Source organism: Hyaena hyaena, unplaced genomic scaffold, assembly GCF_003009895.1.
Source record: "Hyaena hyaena isolate Hyena2069 unplaced genomic scaffold, ASM300989v1 scaffold_13, whole genome shotgun sequence".
Classification (NCBI taxonomy): Eukaryota; Metazoa; Chordata; class Mammalia; order Carnivora; family Hyaenidae; genus Hyaena; species Hyaena hyaena.
In genome coordinates, this window is record NW_024080645.1 from 3,969,389 (window position 1) to 3,989,881 (window position 20,493).

The 20,493-nt window shown below is 50.7% G+C and overlaps 1 long non-coding RNA gene across 2 annotated transcripts; it reads right to left on the minus strand.

Annotated features, from left to right (window-relative positions):
* Positions 1-10,506: 10,506 nt before the first annotated feature.
* LOC120219653 lies at positions 10,507-20,367 on the minus strand. Of its 2 annotated transcripts, none has more exons than XR_005525347.1 (3): positions 19,788-20,367; positions 11,422-11,485; positions 10,507-11,001 (listed from the first exon to the last, which is right to left on the minus strand). It is a non-coding gene; the product is annotated as an uncharacterized LOC120219653 (long non-coding RNA). The 2 variants fall into 2 exon arrangements; XR_005525348.1 differs by having other exon boundaries at positions 10,507-10,598; positions 10,786-11,485.
* Positions 20,368-20,493: the final 126 nt, after the last annotated feature.

The following is a 20,493-nucleotide window of genomic DNA, read 5'->3' on the forward strand; positions in this document are numbered from 1 at the left end:
CCTGGGTCCCCACAGCTGAGGAAGGACAATGAGATCGAGTCCTAATTTAGAACAAAAGAGCCAGGTAGTCATGGTGAGGTATTAATTAGGGACTGACAACAGATAGCTGGTGACATCATACTCTACCTTTAGCTCCAGCTGAAGCTCCACTGCATGGAAAGAAGCCTGGAAGCTTGTATCTACCAAACCTGAGGTCAGTGTTTACAGAGGGAGACACTGGACACCAACCATACCGTCACGGCTGAAATTTCACCTTGGGGCCCTCCTGATGCACGCTGCCGAGCCGAGCCTGGGAGGCTCCTTCACACCGGCGTGGCTCCGGTGGGCCTCCCGGCCACAGAAACAGGGCCACCACCATCTCCCACGGCCACTCCCGGCTGCAGCGAGTCGGAGCCAGTTAGGGCTCGACAGGCTAGAAATTCAGAAGTGTCTTCCTGTTAATAAAGCCCAGAGGGTTTTGTTTTCATTAAAACAAAATAAAGAAGAAAACAGTGTGGAGGTTCCTCAAAAAATTAACAACAGAACTCCCCTGTGACCCAGAAATAGCACTGCTGGGAATTTACCCAAGGGACACAGGAGCGCTGATGCATAGGGGCCCATGTACCCCAGTGTTCATAGCAGCACTCTCCACAATAGCCAAGACACGGAAAGAGCCTAAGTGTCCATCAACGGACGAATGGATCAAGAAGATGTGGTTTATCTATACCATGGAATACGACATGGCAGTGAGAAAGAATGAAATCTGGCCTGTGTAGCAACGTGGATGGACCTTGAGGGTGTCATGCTGAGCGAAATAAGTCAGGCAGAGAAGGACAGATACCATGTTTGCACGTGTAAGTGGAACAGGAGAAACTTAACAGAGGACCATGGGGGAGGAGAAGGGGAAAATAGTTAAGGACGGGGAGGGAGGCAAACCAGGAGAGATTCTTGAATACCGAGAACAAACGGAGGGCTGATGGGGGTGGGGGGGAGGGGAAGGGGGGTGATGGGCATGGAGGAGGGCACTTGTGGGGATGAGCACTGGGTGTTATATGGAAACCAACTTGACAATAAACTATAATAAATAAAATAAAACAATTATTATACCCCCCCCCAAAAAAACTAAAAGAAATTACAGCGAAGCTGTTTCAGAACTTTTGTGTTTACCTTTACTCCAGAAGGTTTCCATAAAGTGGTGTTTCTGTGGACTGTCACCAGGTGTGGCACAGCAGGAAAGCTTCCGTCCCCCATAGTTTTGGACTAAACTGAGTGAGTAGGTTTCTGTACTGGTCTTTTTTTTTTTTTTTTTTCAGGAACCTTTAATATGTCCGTATAGACAAGAAACTCCCAAGAAGTAAATGCAGCGGGCTATATTTTCTAAATAAAATTGACTTACCAACAGTGAAACCTTAAGTAGTTTTCCACATTTCGGGAGATGCTTAACTAAAGGGTACTGCCCCCCAGGACCCACCTGACTTATAAGAAATAAAAAGTTGCTATTTTGTTTGCGCTCTGGTGAATACCTCCTCCCTCTGATACGTCCGTCTCTGTAACCACAAAAATCACTTCTTGGGGTGAAGCAACAGAGCACAGTAGCGTGAGTGGGCTGTCTGGAGTCCTACCTGGGCTCCCCCACTTATCAGCCTTAGGCGTGTTAACTAACCTCCTTATGCCTCAACTTTGCCGTCTGTAAAATGGGCAGTGTTGGCACCTTCCCTCGAAGGTGGTGGTGAGGAACAGGCAAAGCCTGAGTTATTACTGTCAAGCCACAGAGCCACTGTCTCCTGAAGTGGGGGGAACTTTTGCCCACTTCTGGGCTCGATGGTCCCGCAGATAAACCAGTGGTCACTTTGGAAGGTGCGGCACGCCAGGACGGAGGCCAAATGCAAGGGTGAGAACGAGCTGAAGAGGACATCGAGCTAAAACCCCAGAGCATCTGGGGGGCGATACGGAGGTACAGGCCAGGACCATGGGCCTGGGATGAAGGCGAAGGGTCCCTAAAATGAGTAGAATGAGGAAAAGAATCAAGTCAACCTTGAGACGAGATATCTAAAAATATATCCTTACGGGGCTCAATAAATGCATTATAAACACAAAAAAGAGGGGGGTAAGTAGAGGAGGAAAAGAAAAGCATCAAACCTCAGAATTTCCTTTAGGACGCCACCAACTGTACCCATCACCCCGCTCTGAGGAGGCTGACGGCCTCGACAGCTGTCTGGGCAATATGGGGGGTGAAGGTCACTGGGGAGTCACAAGGCGACAGGGCCACCCAGGGTGGCACTAAGCAAAGACGGGAAAAATGAAGATACAGTAGCCCCCCCAAACCTGTCCCTTACCCACAATTCACTTGCTGTCTCAGTCACCTGCTGTCAGCGCGGGGTTCCCAAGGCAGACAATCCTCCTTGACGCCTCCTCAGAGGGTCACTCGCAGCCTAGCGCTGTTAGTCACATGCCCGCACCTGGGCCCTCACGTCACCTCCTCACGTGGCGCTTCATCACCTCTCACCCTCCCAGGAGGAAGAACGATCACGGTAAGACATTTTTGAGGAGAGAGCACGGCCACATAACTTGTGTTTCAGTGTATCGTCACAGTCGTTCTATTTTACGAGTTATTGCTGTTAACCCCCTCCGGTGCCCGATTTATACATTAAGTGTTACCAGAGGTACGCATGTGTGGGAAAACACAGGGAAAATATGGGGTTCGGTACCCTCTGCTTTCAGCATCCGCTGGGGGGCTTGAACCCCCCGCCCCAGATGGGGGGGGCGCTATACACAACCAAGAGGGAGAATGGAGAGGTTCTGCTGCTGAGTTCCCACACTACACTGGGGCCTCTCCAATTAGGATTTCTTTTCTTTTTTTTTTTTATTTATTTTGGGAGAGAGAGAGGCAGAGAGAGAGGACAAAGGAGAGGGAGAGAGAGAGAGGGAGAGAGAGGGGAGAGAATCCCAAGCAGGCTCTGCACCATTAGCACAAAGCTCGACATGAGGCTCGAACTCATGAAACTGTGAGATCATGACTGGAGCTGAAACCAAGGGGTGGACATTTAACTGCCTGAGCTGCCCAGGCTCAAATTAGGATTTCAGTCACTTCACGGGCATTGCAGGGTGGACAGGACATCTACTGCTGCACAGTGACGTGGGCCACAGCAGGCAAACAGGGTCCTCAGAAACCCTCCATGGGGCGCCCGGGTGGCTCAGTCAGTTAAGCATCTGACTTCGGCTCAGGTCATGATCTCACGGTTCATGGGTTTGAGCCCCACATCAGGTTCTGTGCTGACAGCTCGGAGCCTGGAGCTGCTTCGGATTCTGTGTCTCCCTCTCTCTCTGCCCCTCCCCACCTCGTGCTCTGTCTCTCTCTCAAAAGTAAATAAACATAAAAAAAAAAAAAAAGAAAGACAAGAAAAAAGAAGCCCTCCAGAAAACATCTGAGCAGGAATGGAACTTTTTTTTTTTTTTCTGAGAGAGTGATAGAGACAGCATGAGCAGGGGAGGGTCAGAGAGAGAGGGAGACACAGAATCTGAAGCAGCTCCAGGCTCTGAGCTGTCAGCACAGAGCCCGACGCGGGGCCTGAACCCATGAACGTGTGATCATGACCTGTGCTGAAGTCGGACACTTAACCGACTGAGCCACCCAGGTGCCCAGGAATGGAACTTTAATAGCATCCTGTGCGAGTTCAGATAGAAACGTTAACTTCCTCATTATGGCTGAGAATGAACTCATGAGGTCAGTCCTGGGAAAAGCAGTTCGGTCTCTTTAAAGCCACAATGCAATGAGGCAACTCTAAAAAGGATATTTGTGAGGCAATCTGGGAAATTGGAACACTGTCCTTTGATGATATTAAGGAATAACCTAATTTTTTAGATATGCTAATGCGTTGTAAATAAGCTTCTGAAAAGGAATCCTTAGCTATTAGAGACACACAGGGCAATTGCTACAAGCTTCACACAATCTAGTAGTGTACAGAAGAGGGTCAGTGTACAGATAGAGTGGGATGGGCCCTGAGTTGCTGATCATTGAAGCCGGTGGAGGCGGGGGCGGGGGGGGGGGGAGCAGCGGATAAGTGAAGCTCACTCTACTGTTCTAATTCGGTATGTGTTTGGAATTCCCATTAAAACCTCTGCAAAGCGGGTGCCCAGCTGGCTCAGTAGGTAGACCTTGAGACTCTTGATCTTGGGTCATGAGTTTGAGCCCTAAGGTGGGTGTAGAGATTACTTAAAAATTTTTTTTCAAGGGGCGCCTGGGTGGCTCAGACGGGTGAGCATCCAACTCTTGATTTTGGCTCAGGACATGATCTCAGGGTTTGTGAGATCAAGCCCCGTGTTGGGCTCTGTGCTGACAGTGGAGAACCTGCTTGGGATTATCTCTCTCTCCCTCTCTCTCTGACCCTCCCCTGCTCATGCTGTCTCTGTCTCTCTCTCTCAAAATAAACAAATAAACTTAAAAAAAATAAAATAAAATTCAGAAAGTACACAGGAGTTTCCAGTGAAAAGCTTCCCTCCAACCTTTCTGCCCCACCAGCGCACAGCTCCCTCTCCAGAAGCATCCGTTTCCTACATGCTCTTCAAGAGAGTAACCCTTCCCTTCCCCCTGGTTCACCGGGACGGTACCACTGTATGCACACTGCCTTGCAGCTGCCCTTCCCCCCTTCATTTGCTTGGGTTCCTTCTGTAACAGAACAGAAAACAGCTCCTCCCCTTTCCCCAGCTGCATTTACTCCCGCAGTCAGGCTGCCTCCCCCTGCGGTAAGTGCTTTGGGGTTCTGGAAATGAATAAAATACAGGTTTCCCCCAGTAGCCCACAGTCTAAGAAGTACTTTCTTTTGAGAAGGGGGAAGTAAAGACAAACCAGAGGCTTCTCCCTCCAGGCCGATGATCACCAGCGGAGCTGTGGAGCGATCTTCACAGCCGGGTCCTTGCAAGGGAAAAGGCAGCTGACATGGAAGGTTCTGAGGAAGCTCCAGGGTCTGCCAGGGGCTGCTGGTGAAGGTGGCAGGGAATGGCTGGATCTCTGCCACCTTCTCCTCTAGGACATATTTGATCACGTCACCTGTGTCCTCCCTTCTTTCCTGATTAGAAAAGAAAGGCCTTCTTGGGGGGAATTCAGAAGTGCACAGAGACGCAGAATTTACCCAAAGTTGTAAGCATTTTTAATAGCTGCTTAAGACTGAATGGCGTTGGGGGGCTGCCTGGGTGGCTCAGTCGGTTGGGTGTCCAACTCTGATTACAGCTCAGGTCATGATCTCGAGGTTTGTGAGATGGAGCCCCATATTGGGCTCTGTGCTATCAGCACAGTGCCTGCTTGAGATTCTATCTTTCTCTCTCTCTCTCTCTGCCCCTCTTGCTTGTTCTCTCTCTCTCTCTCTCTCTCTCAAATAAACAAACTTAAAAAAAAAACCTGAATTGCACTGGGGCGCCTGGGTGGCTCAGTCGGTTAAGCATTCAGCTCTTGATTTTGGCTCAGGTCACGATCTCACAGCTCATGAGTTTGAGCCCCGCCTCGGGTTCTGCACTGAGCTGAGCCTGGATGAGATTTTCTCTCTTCCTCTCTCTCTCTCTCTCTCTTTCTCTCTCTCTCAGAATAAGTCAACTTTAAAACTGTATTGCATTGATACCCTGTAACTTACTAAATTATCTCTCCATTCACTTGTGCATTTTAGAGATCCAGGAGCTAAAGCCACAGCAGATGTTTATTTAAGGAGCTAGAGAAACATCTAAGTCCACGTACCAAACGAGGCAGGTAAGATAGTTGGCACCAGGTATGAATATTTGAAAATTATCGCCACAAAATAGAAACCGTATTAATGAATAATCTTGGGGGTGAAGAGAAGACCCGTAGCTGATAGTGCAGACTTCAGGGATCCCAACAGTTACTGGCTAGTAAACTAAAATAGGGACCCTGAAAAATTAAACAGAGGAACACTTACTTAAGTAGAACAGAACCCCTGTCTCCCCAGTGACTACGGGAGACGCCTGCCAACATAGGCACGGAACGTGTGCGGGGAGGACGGAGGGTGCGTGGCGGGGTGGTGAGGCCCCTGGGACGCGGGAAGAGAATCTGTGGACAGTGTATGTGTCGGGGCCAAACGCCGTGACGGAGAGGCGGAGGCTGCAGCGTGCAGGCGGGAGTGGAAGCCCCAGGAACAGACACAACTCCCGTGAAGAGCGTGGAGGACGAGGAGAGGTCAAGGGCAGAGTCCCGGCCACGCTGGCGGCCGAGAGAGTGGGGAGTAAGTGTCGCAGCAGCCGGGGCTCTGAGCACGGACTCGTCAACACCCTCAGCCCAGAAACTCTTCCTGCCTCACCTGGGGGGTGGATAGAACTGCCAGGGCGGCTTGGGGACCTTCAGGGGCGTCTAGGTCAGCCGGGGACTTGAGGGGGAGAGGAGGGGGAATGGCCTAAGAAGAGGTCCCTATCACCAGGCACTTTATCACCAGGGCTCTAAAAAATGCACAGGCCTCTTCCTTCCCTAACAATACAATTTCCCCTCAAAATGGACCTAATAATAGGCCTCGCACTACTACCAAGGCTAAATTGGAGTCCACTGACTCATAAGTCTTTTTATGTCTTCAGCTCCGATCCCTGCTTCCCATACAGCTCGGTAAATGACAACACCATTGTTCTCTCACTGAAGACTCTATTTCGGGGCTGGGCAGCGGAGGGCCGGTCGCCGTGTGGCTATTATTACCTGCCGCCCAGCGGGGCCCTGTACAGCCTGCGTCTCAAACATCAAGGGAAAGAGGAAACGCAAAATGAAGTGGAGCGCTGGCTTGCTAGGTAAATCTCCGGAGACGAGTTTTCTTTATCACGAAGTCATCTGTGTTGGGGGAAAAACACCAGACAGAACGGCCACTTCATAAACCTTGCCGTGCGGTGCGTGCATGCATCCTTGCGGGTTAGAAGCTCCTTCGACTGAGAGAATATGATGAATAAGCATCTCCAGCTTCTGTTTGGTCAAAAATGGCTAGAGATAAACGAGCCTCGGCCCTGGGAGAATGCGGCTCAGTCTGGCAAACCCTCGGCAAGCGCCAGCTGTGTTCTAGGCGTGCAGAAGAGGAAAGCCATCGTCCGTGGCCCCTGGTAGCACCCGGGGACAGGCCACCCCAGACTTTCGGGAAGGAGGCAGCCCCTTCACAAAGAACATGCCTCATTCAGCTAATGATGAGCCAGCGTCTGGTTTACTGAGGAACCGGTGTGCTAGGAGCTTAGGCAAGCTCGGCCAGCAGAAGCCAATTGTGAATAGCAGGCAACTCTGGTTTCTGGATGTTTTCAGCTGAGGCCTGGGCTCACTGGGGGGAGGGGAGGGGGGAGAGGAGGCCCGTGGTCTCCTCCCGCCGTGGCCAGGTGCGTGATGCTTGTTGCTAACACTGCTATTCCCTCAGTCATGAATCAGGCGAGGGGACAGGCGGAGGTCAAGGGCAGGGGACGGAGGGGGTGGGTGGAGGTGGAGACAGACAGACATAGACAGACACACACACACACACACACACACACACAGAGGGAGGTGGACAGATGCTGTTGGGGAGGCACAGCCACTAAGAGTGTCTTTTTTTTTGTTTTGCTTTTTTACTTTGACACCCTTTTCAAATTTTAGTAATTGTGGCACTGAGAATGTCTTACCCTGACATTTCTCTTTGGATGCGACAACTCTTGCAGCAGAAAATTTATGTAAAAATTCAAATGGATTTTAAAGGATTCTTAGAAGCAAGAAGCTATGGCTCTTGGTATTATTAATCTCTGACTCTGCTGAGGTCAGTTCACTTCTGGTCCGGGAACTCACAACCCTCCCTGCCTGTGGATGGGGAGAACTGGGGGGCGGGGTGAACCAGCCATTCCGGCCAGAGCCATTATTCCTATTACGACTGTCATCTCTCTGAAGGGACACGTCAGGAGGCAGATGACTCAAGGTTGGATGTTTGAACACTAAGATTCCAAGCATTTACTCCTGCCCCTAACATGTTCTGGGCCCCGACCTTCTATGCTCTGTGGTCCGATACACTGGGCTTTCACTTAAGTGCTCGCCATCTGTTCAAGCAAACCCAGAGCCGCTCTCTTCCCTCCCGTGTAAGTTACACATCATAAAATGCACCCAGCATATGCATACAGTTCAGGATTTTCAGCAAAGTTATGGACTTGTACAGCCACCGCCACTATCCAGCCTTAGGATGTTCCCACAGACCCCCCAAAAGCTCCTTCACAGTCACCTGTAGTCTGTCTGTCCCTCGCTCCACCCAAACACCGCAATCACTGATCTGCTTTCTTTCTCTATCAGCTGCTTTTTTGAACACGATTTTGGTTGTGGCCATCCATAAATTCTTCTGCCTGAAGCTGGAGTGGCCCTCTGGGTAAGAATACAAATTGCATTCCTCAATTAAAGAAAGAATTTTTAAAATATTTATTTATGTTTGAGAGAAAGTGTGAGAGCAGGAGGAGCAGAGAAAGAGGGAGACAGAGAATCTGAAGCAGGTTCCGCACTGTCAGCACAGAGCCCGACGCAGGGCTCAAACTTACGAGCCTTGAGATCCTGACCTGTGACGAAGTCGGACGCTCAACCAACTGAGCCACCCGGGCACCCCTGCATTCCTCAATTTTTGCAACAGACTGTAACTTTACGTTTGTGTGTCTATAGTTGGCCACGGCCAGACCTGCCCACGGACAGCAGCCCAGTGGACATAAGCAGAAAATTGTCAGGACTTGAAGTAAAGGACCGGGGCAAAGGGAGATGGCTGTAAATTCTAGCACACACAACAGGAAGTTCAAGGCCTAGGATATGGCTATCGGGCCCAGGTGACATGGCCTCCCTCCGAGTAGCAGACGGACGGCTTTACATGGAGGTACAAGTTCTTTCTGGGTGATAAGCAGTAAACACGGGTCTGTAGGTGTTGACCCGGTGGACTTTGTGTGGGCTCACGAGACACGCCCACATGAGATATGGAAGAGGCAGGCGTCAGAGAGACTCCTGGGGGTGACTTCCACTCAGGTCATGATTTCATGGCTCGTGGGTTCAAGCCCCACTCTGTGCTGACAGCTCAGAGCCAGGAGACTACTTTGGATTCTGTGCTCCCTCTCTCTCTCTCTCAAAAATAATAAACATTAAAAAACTAAAAAAAAAAAAAAAGAACCAAAAAAGAGCTTCCTGATTCCTTTCCTCATTTATATGCCTTGCATTGCCTTCTTCCTGCTTCAGAAATACGCCAAAGTCGGGTGCCTTGCGGTTCAGTCGGTTGAGCGTCGGTTGACTCTTGATTTAGGCTCAGGTCATGATCTCACGGTTCATGACATCAAGCCCGGCGTCAGGCTCTGCGTTGATTGTGGAGCCTGCTTCAGAGTTTCTCTCTCTCCCTCTGCCCCTCCCCTGCTTATGCTCTCTCTTTCCCTCTCAAAAAGAAAAAGATAATAAACCAAAGTGAAAGTAACCCTGACCCGCGTCTCCACTGTCACGCGATACCTGACAGACTCCATGTTCCAGCTCGAGTGGTTTCACATGAAAGCACACGCCACTTGCTTCGCTCGCTGCCGCAAACACCTGGAGTCTCACTTCTCAACCACAGAGGGCCACCCCAACTGGCCTGTCGGACAGCTGACTCCCCAAAACGCCAGCTCACACGTCTTGTTCCTTAGCTTCTCTGGTGGCCTGTCCCTGGGAAGGAGAGGGTGGGTTCCCTGCTGCTTGGGCAAGCTCGGGCAGGTCACCTGGCACGCCCAAGCCTTGTTTGAACAAGACAGCTCTCGGCCTCGGTGGGCTGCTCTGAGGATAACGAGATAATGTGGGTGCAGAGCACTAGCCAAAACCTGGCATGCAGTCCGTGCTCAGTGAACAGCATAGGTAGCAGCGTTCGTGACAGGTGACAGGTGTCACAAGGCTGTGGCCCAGTGTTTGCATCACAACGCGTCCCTGATCAAACCAGCCAGGTCGGAGCTGGTTTCACTCCGGTTTGGGAAACCTCAAGGGAGGTGTGGGGCACTAACTAACATTTCTTAGCCTTTATTATCATCATCTCCGCGGTGGAAAATATCAATCGTTATCACCTCATTTTAGAAATAAGGAAACCGAGCCTTGTTCTTGGCGACAGTCACTCAGGTCGGCCTGCTAGGGAAGCCAAAGCCCCTCCCACCCTAAAACGCTCAAGATCTCAGGGCACTTGGGGGGGCTCAGGCGGTTAAGCATCCGGCTCTTGATTTCAGCTCAGGTCATGATCTCATGGTTCGTGAGTTTGGGCCCCACGTCAGGCTATGCGCTGACAGCATGGAGCCTGTTTGGAATTCTGTCTCCCTCTCTCTGTCCTTCCCCTGCTCGCTCTCTCTACGTAAATAAATAAACATTAAAAAAAAAAAAACTGTTAAAGTAAAAAAAAAAAATGCTAAAGATCCCCATAGAGCAAAGGCTCTCCACTCACCCATGGGAGGGGGCACTACCCCCCCCCCCCGCCCGCCAACTGGCCTGGAGGGAAAACAGAGTCAACCCTCAACACTGGAATTTGCTGAAGTCAAAGAGAGACACGCATTTCCCCAAGTCGGTGGAGGTCACAACTCACATTCCAAACACGGCAGGGATGAGGTGACACAGCAGGTCTGGGGGGCGGTCTGGGAACAGAGGGTGGGACAGAGCTGTGTGAGTCGGCCTGAAGGTAAATGGAGAAGCCTTGGAGTCTGGCTCTGAAGAATATTCAAGAAAGAGTAGCCTGTCCCCATCGTCCACACCCCAAATCTGTGCACGGGCTGTGTGTGTGCGTGTGTGTGTGTGTGTGTGTGTTCGAGCGCTTGCTGGAGACCCGCCACCTTCCCTAAATATCTTTGGGTTAATTTTACTTTGCTCTGAGTTCTCATCCGGAAGCCGGTCTACACTTAGGTGTCCCGCTAGGAGCATCTTTCCCTGCACTGCATGGGGTTCCCGCGTTCTGTCGTCCATCACGCGCATGCCACAACATGACCATCTTCTGCTTGACTCTTCGACGAGGTCCCGAGATTGTGTTCCACATTTTGTCACTTCTCTCCATTCCCCCAAACAGTTAGCCTAGAAATATGCTGGAAATGGTAGATGCATATGGAGCGATAAAAAAACCAAGCAAGGTCACAAGTCCTAAAAAGTCTTTAGATCTGGGTTTTTTTCCTAGAGTTCGATCTGAACAGAAACCACATGTTAAATAAATGACTAAACTTTGTGTGACAGTTTACAAAAATGAGCAAATTAAAGTGAAATGCCAAAAGAGTGGGGGAAGTAATGTTCACTACAGAGAAATAATGTACTTTCAGGTCGTGTCCAGCCCATGAGGGCCTAGTCACGGGGAACTTGTCAGACGTCTTTCAGAGAAGCTCTGAAGGCACACGTGTCACCGAGGGGCATGTGGAGCCGAGCAGCGCGCAGCCGGGGCCTGTGACCTCCCGCGCACGCTGTTGGGCCGATGTTCCCGACCCCGTGGGGTGCTCACCTTCATTCTGACTCACCGTCAAGTGTTTCCCTTTGCATCTGCCAACTGCCAACTGCATCTATTTCCACTGCTCGGGCCACCTGTTGGGAGAGAACTTGCAGATTATGTCATGATTGTGTCACAGCTTTTGGAACCTCCAATCATACAGCTTGGGAGTTGGAGGACTTGGGAACCAGCGAGCCTAACTCCTTCACTTGGGGGCTCACAATCGCTCTGCTCCGCCGTGAGTGCCGGCCCCAGGGCCGGGCGCCGGGTACTGGGTGCTGGGGAGGCAGAGACGGCTCAGGAGGTCCTCGGGCTCCCAGCACCTATATCCTAGCAGGGAGATCAGGTTCTACAAGGTGACATGGGCACCCGATAAGGGGGTGTCCAGGGGACATACACGCTGTGCACAGGCCGGGGGCGGAGACTTTATACATGGTTGAGCGTTTCCTGAGCAGGGGAGAAAGTAAGTGGGAAAAGATTGGTCAAATCTAAAACTGGAGAGGAAGGTAGGGGCCAGATCAGTAAACATTAACTGAGCACGAATGACATATCAGGTCACCAGGCTCCAAGCTAATTGCCAAAGATGCGAAAGAGACAGTCTTACCCTCTAGGAATTTATAATTTAGTCAGACGTGACTATATGCGTTGAAGACGTACAGGAAGGGATCATCGGTTCTCCCCGGAGGTGGGGGCAGAGAGGGGTGCGCTGAGGAAGTCCCCCCCCGAGGAGGCCATAATGGGCTAAGGCTTACGGGGGGGCCAGAGTGGGGAGGGCACTGCAAATGGAATGGACAGCACAGATACAACACAACACAAAGACCTTCGGGATCCTGAAACACTTTGACGTGGCTGTGCATTTCGTGCACTCAGGGAGCGTGGCACATGAGGCTGGCCGGAAAGGACAGAGCTAGATCTTACTGGACTGGAATTCCACACTCAGCAGCTTGGAGTGTGTCCTAGAAGTAATCAGGACCCCGTGAAAGGTGAGTCAATCAAGGGATAGATGTAATCAGGTTTGTGTTCTGGAAAGAACCTAGTCTGGGGCACTCAGTCAGTTGGTTAAGCGTCCGACTCTTGCTTTCGGCTCAGGTCATGATCTCATGGTTTGTGGGATCGAGCCACAAGTGGGGCTCTGTGTTATCAGCTTGGATTCTCTCTCTCTCTCTGTCCCTCCCCCGTGCTCTCTCTCAAAACAAATAAATAAACAAAAAGAAAGAACCTACTTGAGCTGGCTGGTACACAAGAATTCGCTATACCTTATCAATTCCTTTCTGTAGGTTTCATAATAATTACAGAAGAACACCCAGCAGCGGGGTGGACAGGTGCCTGGTGTCTGGCAGGGAGCAAAGACGGGTACAGGCCTCGTTAGAGGCTATCGCCCGGTCTGCATAGGGAAGGAGGAGGGTCAGAACCAGTGGCAGAAGAGACGGTCAGGAGCTGAGGACCCCGGGCACGGGGGGAGACGGCGTGGGGGTAGCGGGCGGGAGAAGTCCAGGACGGCCGCCGGCTTTCGCTGCGGGTAACTGGGAGGGACACGGCGTCCAGAAGCAGAGCCTGAGGTGGATGAACAGGTCCAGGAAGAAAGATGAACTCACATGTGGACGTGTGCTGGAGGTGCGGGTCAGATAAGCAGACAGAAATTTCTAGCAGGCAGGAGTATTTATGAGTCTAGAGCTCAGATAAAGTAGAGGAAAGGAGGAGGCAGAGCGGAGGCAGTGACCTGGGGTGGAGGAGGATCCTGAGAAACCTGGAAACGAGGAGAGAAGGTGTGGGGAGGAGACAGAGGAAAGCGTCACAGACGTTAAATAAACTGAAGTCACTGCGTTTGGCCCCAGCTCAGGTCTGTCCCAGTGAGCTTTGCCAGAGTGGCTTCAGTGGCCTAACTGGGGACAGAAAGGGGGGGCGAAGTGCTACTGCAGGTGTGGAGGGCTCTCTGTCAGGGATGCGCCGCGTGGGGAAAGGAGATCCGAGATGTTCAGAGGACACAGGATTGAGGACAGGGTATCGGTTTTGTTTTGAGACAGAAACTTGAGCAAGTTTACGCGGTGGGGGCGGGGGCGGGGGGAGCTGGTCAAGGGGGGCAGTTGAAAACAGAGAAGATGGAAGGAGTGACTGCAGGAGCACAGACCGGAAGAGCAGGGTGCGCACTGATCAAAGGCACAGCAGCAGCAAGACGCTGGCAGACAAGAGGTGGAAAGGGGCGGGAAGCAGTCACACCATAGGTATGGGATTGGGAAATGGAGGGAACTGAGACAGAAGTCTCAACTCTATCTGCAGAACGAGAAATAATTTGGACCTTTCTCTTTTTTATAAAATATATGTATTTTAGGGGTGGGGGGCACCTGGGTGGCTCAGTCACTTAAGCGTCCCGCTTCGGCTCAGATCATGACCTAATGGTTTGTGGGTTCGAGCCCCGTGTTGGGCTCTGTGCTGACAGCTCAGAGCCTGGAATCTGCTTCGAATTCTGTGTCTCCCTCTCTCTCTGCCTCTCCCCTGCTCACACTCTGTCTCTTAAAAATACAAACATTTTTAAAAGTTTTAAAAAAGTGTATTTTTTGAGAAAGAGAAAACATGTGCGCTCAGTGGAGGGACAGACAATCCCAAGCAGGTTCCGTGCTGTCAGTGCAGAGCCTGACATGGGCCTTGAGCTCACGAACCGAGAAGTCATGATCGAGAGTCGGATGCTTAGCTGACTGAGCCCCCCGGGCGCCCCTGGACCTTCCTTTGGGCAGATCACTAGACAAGGCTGGCTTCACCTGAGGTCAGTACAGGCCGCCTCGTCATCAAAGACAAGAAGGCCGTCAAGACCCTGGGTGGGGACCTCCTGGAAGTGGGAAGATGCAGAAGTTGACCCTCAGATAAAGATCCTGACTTGCTCGTGCTGCTTCCAGGGGCTTAGAACTGTTCTCCTCCGTGAAAGAGATTCTGGGAAACTACCTGGAGAAAAGCACATGGCGGCGTGGAGGGGAGGGGAGTGAAACTGGCCAGGTCCCTTGGCCTCTCTGCACATTTCCGAGGTCCTTTCTATGGGACCTTCATCCACATGCCTACGAAGAGGCAGGTGGGAACAAGACTGAGGCAGATCATGAGAGCTGGCAGAGAAGCAGCCGGGCAAAGCAAACGATGGACATTAGAGACACATTAGAGACGAAAGCCGTCACGGACAGGCAGAGTCGAATCAGGCGGATACTGCACAACTTGAAGCCAAATCACCTCCACTTAGAAAACACAACCTGTGCCCTTATTTACATACCAGCCTTCGGGGAAAGGAGAGGAGAAACCTTCATGTCACAATCACAGATCTTCGAGACTTGAGTTCCAAATTATTGAGCCCAATTCACAGCCTCTTCTTTCCCAAGACTGCGGGCCTGTCCCTCTTCTGTGATTTCTTCGAGGCTACCAACTGGCTTCCATGGGAAATAGTAAAACTCGGGGGCTCCTGGGTGGCTCAGTTGGTTGAATGTCCAACTCTTGACATTGGGTCAGGTCATGATCTCATGATTTGTGAGATGGAGCCTGCACTGGGCTCTGTGCTGATGGTGCGGAGCCTGCTTGGGATTCTCTCTCTCCCACTGTCCCTCCCCTGCTCTCTCTCTCAAAATATATAAATAGACATTTAAAAAATATTTTAAGGGGTACCTGGGTTGCTCAGTTGGTTAAGCATCAGACTTTGGCTCAGGTATCATGATTTGTGGGTTCAAGCCCCACACTGGGTTCTGTACCATCAGCTCGGAGCCTGGAGACTGTTTCAGATTCTGTCTCTCTCTCTCTGCCCCTCCTCATTCATGCTCTCTCTCTCAAAAATAAACAAACCTTAAAAAAAAATTTACAAAAACTTAAAACTCAGGTTGCAAACTAGCCAGCATTGGCTTGCTTCCTACACTCCCACAGAAAAAAGTCCCCCACACAAAGGACTCCTCACATGGGAAGGTGACACTGAGGGGCGGAACTGCATTAGGACCTTGTAATCTCTGATCAGAACAATTCTGTGTAATTAAAGTCATAGCAGTACAGATGTGAATCTGAACCGATGCCTCATATAACCTGAAATGTTTTCTTGGCGATTAAATATTTATGTAACATATAATGACTAATTATCACTAGCATCTGCATAGCATCTTTCTTCACTTGAGCCTAAAGCACTTTATAAATGCAGTAATTCATTCTTATAATAACCTCATGAGGCAGAGAAGTAGGGAGGATTATTATTCCCATTTTGCAGAAGATAAAATCGAGCAGGGAAACATGCTGACATTAGCCTAGGTCTGAAAAAGTGAGTGGAAGGCGATCATCATTTAATTCTTGTTTAGGAACTTATTTATTGGGTTCTAGCCATGTGGTTGGCTCTGTGCAAGATGGTCAGTGTGCGTATGGATGGGGTGGGGGCTTGGGGTGGGGCAGGGAAAGGTGGTTCAGTCGGTTAAGTGTCTGAATTCAGCTCAAGTCACGATCTGAAGATTCACAAGTTTGAGCCCCACATCGGGCTCTGTGCTGACAGCTTAGAGCCTGGAGCCTGCTTCGGATTCTGTGTCTCCTATCTCTCTGTCCCTCCCCTGCTCACACTCTCTCTCTCTCTCAAAAATAAATAAATGTTTTTAAAAATTAAAAAAGGGCGCCTGGGTGGCTCAGTTGGTTAAGCGTCCGACTTAGACTCAGGTCATGATCTCACGGTTCGTGGGTTCGAGCCCCGTGTCAGGGTCTGTGCTGACAGCTCAGAGTCAGAGCCTGCTTCAGATTCTGTCTCCCTCTCTCTCTGCCCCTCCCCTGCCTGTACTCTGTCTCTTTCTCTCAAAAATAAATAAACACTAAAATTTTTTTTAAATAAAAAAAAAGACAGAAAGACCATTTGTGAGTCTGTAATTCCAACTCAAGCTATAGATACAGAAATTCAATTTTGCCACTGGGCACAGTCTAAGACCTACAAGGTAAGCCCTATCTTTCTTGTCCCAGAAATGAGAGATTCCTCTACTCACTATGAAAGAAACAGATGTTAAAAATAAACGAAGTACTTCACTTTTTACATTCCTGATCGGGCAAAGTGTGAGGGGCTCCACCTTACAAGGAAAGGGGCTGAGATGAACACCATGCGCTCACACATTGCCTGGTGAGGCTCTCCACAGTGGCCGCTCATTGCCCTCCGTCCTCTTGCCCTGCAATTCTCCTTCGTGTTCACTTTTCCACCTGTTCATCTTCCCCACTAGAATGGAAGCCCCCTGAGGGCAGGGCTTTTATCCTTACTCATGGATGTTTCCAGGACTCAGAATAGTACCCGGCATCTAATGCATACTCAAAAGATATTTGTTAAATCCACGAGGAAAGCCTCAAGTTTTCAGCTCCCCTTCTGCCCTGACCAATTCTAGGATCTTGGAGAAGTCATTTCATCTCCCAGAGCATTAGCTTAAAAAAAAAAAACAACACACAAAAAACGAGGGGTGCCTGGGTGGCTCAGTCAGTTGAGCATCTGACTCTTGATCTCAGCTCAGGTCATGACTTCATGGTTGGCAGGATCGAGCCCCGAGTCAGGCTCTGTGCTGACAGCGTGGAGCCTGCTTAGGATTCTCTCTCTCTCTCTCTCTCTCTCTCTTTCTCTCTCTGCATCTCTCCCTGCTCATACGCTCTCTAAAAATAAAAATGAATTAAAAAATTAAAATGAATTCTTAGAAGGCGAGGAATGTGAGGAAATAGGAACGTGGTCCTGGCTGCACTTCTTGGTGGGGAGGCCACAGGGGCAGAGTCCCACCTTCCGTGGCTCCATGTGGCTTCTGGAGTGGAAGAGCTTGGGCTGTGCCACAGCAAAGCTGGGTAACGTGGCTCATGAGGTGCGGAGCAGGGAGGGAAAAGGAGAAGACAGTGTTTCACTGTGGAAGGAACAGCACTTGATCCAAATCCTGCTGCCACTTACCAGCTGTGGCCTTGAACCAATTGCATCACCACTGGAGCCTCGGTTTTGTCATCTTTAATGTGGTCATTGTCCAAAGTCGCTCACAGCCCCTGAAAGGACTCCTTTGCGGCCAGGATTCCCCGGGGACGTCCGCTGGTGTGTTCTGCCTCCAGATCACTGGGTCGATGTGAGGCTTGAAATTATGGGTAAAATGAGGGTAATTTACAGTTGCTTGAAGAAAAGCCATTGAGACAGAACACTAACAGAGGTCAAAAAAAAAGTCAACTAACATAGGGCAGACTCTTCCAGATGTGTCCACAGGGCCAAGGACTTTGCTATCCAGCAGAGTATACTAATCAATGCTGGAACAGCTCTAGTTGCCAAGCACAGTTTAAATTATGGCCCATATGCCATGTTCATGGCAGAGAAGTACTATGTTTTATGTACATTTCTATCAAAAGCAGTTGCAGTGAGGGGCACCTGGGTGGATCAGTCAGTTAAGTGTCCAACTTGGGCTCAGGTCATGATCTCACGGTTTGTGGGTTCGAGCCCCACGTCAGGCTCTGTGCTGACAGCTCGTAGCCTGGAGCCTGTTTCAGAGTCTGTGTCTCCCTCTCTGCCCCTCCCCTGCTCATGCTCTCTCTCTCTCAAAAATAAATTAAAAAAATTTTTAAGTGGTTCCGGTGAAAACATTTTAATGTGTAAAGGCTAAATGTCAGTTATCTGGAAAATTCCTTTTCATGGAACAAATTATTCCCTAATGATGCTAGAAAATGAGATACAAAACTGATAAAATATCGGAATATAAGAAAACACTATGGGCAGAAATAGTTTCATTTGAAATTGGTTAGAATATCTACAGTTCTTCACAGAAAGTCTGAGAGGCTTGAAGCTCCTAAGTGCGTACGAAATTCAAGAAATACACTCTTTCCTGGGCAAGTCCTCGTTACCTAGAAATAGTACAATAAAGTCACAAGGAAGCCGGCAAACTGCTCTTCAACAGCCCTCTTTTTTCCATATACCCTCCCTGACTCCTGATACCAGGTGGGGAAGCAGTTTTCTGAGTTTTTCCACTGTTACATTGCTACCATGCATTATTCTAATCTTTTCTTCAAGTTTATATTTCCTATTCCTTCTTTCCTAAATATGAGTGTTTCCTGTGGCGTAGGCCTTGGCCTTCTGCTCTTCTCTATAAATACTTTCTCTGTTGGAAGATCATACACATTGAGGATTTCATCTGTTGTTTCTTCATGGATGACTCACACATTTACATATTGGGCCGTGACCTCTCTGTCTTCAGCCATCTCGTTTTCTCCAAGTCTGTTTAAGCTCTGAGCTCGTTTTTGTCCTAAAACCAATTCACTCTAGGGGCACCTGAGGGGCTCAGTCACTTGAGTGTCCGACTTCCACTCACGATCATGCTGTTTGCAAGTTCGAGCCCCACACGGGGATCACTGCTGTCAGCCTGTCAGCTCAGAGCCCGCTTCCGATCCTATGTCCCCCTCTTACTCCCCCTGACCCACTCGCACTCTCCCAAAAATAAAAATTAAAAAGAAAAAAAAAATCAATGCACCCTATGGCTATCCCTTTTCCGTCCCCATTGCTCAAGCTTACAATCCTTTCCCCCAACCATCCACTCAGCTACTGAGGAGAGCGTTACTCAGTTATTCCACCTGCTCTTCCGCCTCTCACCTTCACTATCCAAGGGGGGTGAAGACTGTCCCAGCTCCTCGTCCATCCCAGGCACTTTTACTAGCTCCGTGTTTCGAAAGCATGGCTTGGAATGTTCGCAGCTTCACATTCATTCCGCATGTACCGAGTGCTCACTTTATACAAAGCACAGTGTTACCCATTCCAGGATGCAGGATGATCGAGGTCTGTTTATGGTCTAGTAGGGGGATGAACTGTACACCCAATTTTAGTTCAAAACTAGAAAGTGATAATAACGGAATGAATATATGAAGAACGGTTTTGAAAGTATGATGGACATTCAGTAGAAAGAGAATTTATTGCTAGATGGAGAGGTCACTATTTGGCTTTAAAGAATGGACAGAATTTCAACAGTGTAAGATGGGGAGGGAAGGGTGTTCCTAAGGAGAAAGAGCCAGGAGCAATTTTTGGAAGGTAAAGGGAGGGGGGCAGGAGGGGCTTCAGATGGTCTGGCTCCCCACCGACAAGGGAGGAGGAAACGGGAACAGCAGAAAATAAAGTCTTAATTTAAAAAAAAAAAAATTATTTCTGAGAGAGAGAGAGAGAGAGAGAGAGGGAGAGACAGCATGAGCAGGGGAGGGTCTGAGAGAGAGGGAGACACAGAATGTGAAGCAGCTCCAGGCTCCGAGCTGTCCGCGCAGAGCCCGACGCGGGACTCGAAGCCACGAACCGAGAGATCGTGACCTGAGCGGAAGTCGGTCGCTCAACCGACTGAGCCCCCCAGGCGCCCCAACAAAGTCTGAATTTTGAATTCAAGTTCACAAATTAGGCCCTTAAACAGGGGACCCGGGAAGACCCCTACTCACAGCCGAAGGGGGCTGTAGGGCCGGGAAGTCCTGCCCTTGCCCGCCGAGGGCGAGGACGAGAGCGGGTGCAGGCGGCGGGTAAGGAGGGACGGATGCCGCGATGACTGCGGGGGGAGGACCTACGGCTCCCGTCAGCTGACAGGAGCAAGTACGGGGAAGCGGCACCAACTGCGGACGTCAAAGCTCCCAAGCAGAAACTGGCGGTGATCCTAACAAGGGGCGGGGGGCGCAGCCCGAAGGCCAGCTGCGAGGGCGGAGGCGGTCACGTCTGGGACCCCGGCACCGGTGGGGCCACGGCGCCTGGAGGCAGCCAGCCGGGCACTGACGACTTCACTGCAGCCGGGGGAGAAGGGCGTAGGGAAAAACGGGCACAAAACGGACTGCGGACACCCTACGAGCGAGGCCTGGCAGGCAGGGGCGGAAGCCGTGGCCTCGCCGGACCCGGGAGCGGGCGGCCAGAGGGCGTCCCCCTCCCCTCCCCGCACATTTCCTCAGCGTACGTCCCCGCCCGTCGCCGGCCCCAGGCGCGGGGCCTCACGCACAGCGGTGTCCGGTCCAGGAGAGCGGGCTGAGAGCGCACGTGGGCACCCCTCTCCCCACCCCCAGGCGAGACCCCAACCGCGCTCGGCGCCGGGCTCGGGAGACCGAGGAACCGGGAGGAAGCTGCACCGTGGGCCCGCGATCTCGCGAGACTTGGCAGGCCGGC